The sequence below is a fragment of the Cebus imitator genome, unplaced genomic scaffold (genome assembly GCF_001604975.1).
Source record: "Cebus imitator isolate Cc_AM_T3 unplaced genomic scaffold, Cebus_imitator-1.0 Scaffold122, whole genome shotgun sequence".
Taxonomy (NCBI): domain Eukaryota; kingdom Metazoa; phylum Chordata; class Mammalia; order Primates; family Cebidae; genus Cebus; species Cebus imitator.
Window position 1 is genome coordinate 4,922,236 of NW_016107437.1, and position 3,047 is coordinate 4,925,282.

The following is a 3,047-nucleotide window of genomic DNA, read 5'->3' on the forward strand; positions in this document are numbered from 1 at the left end:
AAAAAAAAAAAAAAAAAAAGAATGGACATTCAGATGTTTGTTAAATGAATGAATAATTGACTTTGATCTTTCTTTTGCTTTACATTGTGTGTCTAGGTAACTCTTATTTCACTCAGGACACTGTAAGCTCCTGGAATACAAAGCTTACGCCCACCCCTCCCCTCTTTTTTTAGGGACGGGGTCTCTCTGTCACACAGGCTAGAGTACATGATACAGGCAATGGCACAATCATGGCTCACTGCAACCTTGAACTCTTGGGCTCAAGCAGTCATCCCATCTCAGCCTCCTGAGTAGCTGGGGCTACAGGTGTGCACCACCACACCTGGCTAATTTTTTTTTTTCTTTTAAGAGTTAAGGTCTTATGATGTTGCCCATGTTGGTTTCAACTTGGCTCAAGCAAACTGCCGACCTCGGCCTCACCAAGCCCGGAGATTACTGGTGTATGTCACTGTGCTTAGGCAATTAATAATAATTATCATCATAAATAATACTGGTGGTGGAGATGGTGGAAGGCAGATTTATTATTATATAATATATTATAATAAAAATAATTATTGAACATCTATTTCAGGAAATGCTTTAGAGTCCCCGATATGGATCATTTCATATGATCCTCAGCAATCTTATGAATTGGGTAGTATCGTTACATATATGGGAAAACAGGCACACAGAGAAGTGACTTGCCCAAGATCACACAGGTGGAAAGTGGTAGAGCTGGGATTCTAACGCAGATGCTCTGAGCCCAGCACCCCAACTCTTAACCTTCTGCAGTTCTCCAGACTTGTTTGTTGAATACAGTTGTTTGAATACAGTTGTTTATAGATTCTTGAACAATTTAGGAAAAGTTTTAGTTACACTTTCAAATCTTTACTTTCCTTCTTGACCATTCCATTTTCATAACTTCTATTTTGTTCTTTCCAGTTTATCTTCAACTTAACATTCTCCAGGAGACTTTCTGTGATCACCCTGTCTGGAATGTAGTAGGTGTTCAATGAAAAGTAATTTTTATCTTTTTTTTTTTTTTCCAGATTCACAATAAAGGTGCTAAGAAAGAGAATGTACAATAGGAAAATAATTAAATATTCTTACTGAGGTAAGTTTTTAATATTTTTTAAACAAATAAATTATTTTTAAAAAAATTTTTACTTCCTCTCACAGCCTGCATCCTTGAGGTGTAACAGGGAGACTGTTTTAGAAGTGGTTAAGTTCATAGAACCTAGAGTTCTTAAGGTAGATGCCAGGAATGTGGGCTATTCAAATTTCATTTGGCTTTCTCCACCTTTTTGAATCTAATCTTTAAATTCTTGTTTTCTTATCATGTTAAAGCATGGTACTGAAAAGGAAATCTAGCAAGGAGAAACCCATAGCTATTTCATGGTTATCTGTACTTGTAACATTCAGTGAACACTTTCTTCTGAAAATAGGGAGTTGAAAGAATTTTAAGCTACTTTTGGTGAGATAAGAACCCTTCTTTTTCTTACATAAAATTTTGTTGTAATTTTTATTAGAATAGTGAAAAAATTTCTATCAATATAAAACAACATAATGACAAAAGTTAGCAGCCAACTCCTGCCACCAAGAAATGCTGCTCTTAATATTTTGGTGAATATACTTTTAGCAATCTATGAATATAGAAGAATTTATATACAAAATTTTAAATAAATTGCTTTACCTTTATATGTTGGTCTTTTTAAATGAAAAATATGTTTTGTATGTCTCTGCAGAAATTGGAAAAGATACACATATCATACATGTCATTTTACTGGCTACTTAATGTTCCATCTTTTAGAGGCACCATATTTTATTAAACTATGCCTTTGATGACTTTTTAGATTGTTTCTAGTTTTACTTTGTTGTAGATAAAGATGTATTGATCAGCCCTTTGCTGACATCATTGTATACTTGTTCATTTCTCTTCTTAGATGTGTAACTGCTGGGTCAGAAATTATACACATTTAAAATGTTGAGACATGGCTAACCTGTCCTCTAAAGAGACTACCAGTTTATAACCCCACTCAAAATTCACAAGAGTCCTGTTTTCCATATCTTGCCCACACAGAGTTTTGTTTATGTGTATATAACTTTTTCAAATTTATTTATTTTAAATAGACTAATAAAATTGTATCTATATATAATGTATAACATGTTTTGAAGTATGTGTACACCATGGAGTGTTTCAATCTAGCTAATTATGCATTACCTCACATAGTTATCATTTTTGTGGTGAGAACATTGAACATTTACTCTCTTTGTATTTTGGAAGAATACAGTATATCATCATTAACTATAGTCACCATGCTGTACAATAGATCTCTTGGAATTATTCTTTCTATCTCACTGGAATTTTGTCTTCTTTGACCAAAATCTCCAGAACTTTCCCTCTCTCCCCCACCTTCTAACATCTCTGGTAACCATCACTCTGCTCTCTACTTCTATGAGTTCAGCTTTTTTAGATTCCTTATATAAGCAAGAACAAGTGGTATTTGTCTTTCTGTATCTGGCTTATTTCACATAACATAATGTTCTCCAGGTTCATCCATGTTGTCACAAATGACAGGATTTCCTTTTTTATAGTTGAATAGTACTCCATTGTGTATATGTACCACATTCTCTTTATCCAGTCATCTGTTGATGGACACTTGGGTTGCTTCCATATCTTGGCTTTTGTGAATAGTGCTACAATAAACATAAGAGTGCAGATTATCTCTTTGACGTACTGATTTCATTTCCTTTGCATAAATACCCAGTAGTGGGATTGCTGGATCATATGGTAGTTCCATTTTAAATTTGTTTGAGAAACCCCCACACTGTTTTCCATAATGGCAGTAATTTACATTCCTTTCAGCAAGCAGTATTCAGGGGTTTCTTCGTCTCTGCATTTTTTGCCAGCAGTTGTTACCTTTTATCTTTTTGATAATAGCCATTCTTATAGGAGTGCGGTGATTTATCTCACTGTGGTTTTAACTCAGATTTCCTTGATTGGTGCTGTTGAACATTTTTTCATATATTGGTTAGCTATTTGTATGCTTTTTTTTTTTTTTTTTTTT

At 34.0% G+C, this 3,047-nt stretch overlaps 1 protein-coding gene across 3 annotated transcripts in view; it reads left to right on the plus strand.

Moving 5' to 3' along the window:
- Positions 1-3,047, plus strand: part of MRTFB (myocardin related transcription factor B) — a 209,757-nt gene that overhangs the window by 8,513 nt on the left and 198,197 nt on the right. For all 3 annotated transcript variants that reach the window (XM_037742530.1, XM_017540003.2, XM_017540009.2), the window contains exon 2: positions 1,029-1,093. The gene's annotated coding sequence lies outside the window, so the exon portion shown is untranslated. The remainder of the gene's footprint in view (positions 1-1,028; positions 1,094-3,047) is intronic.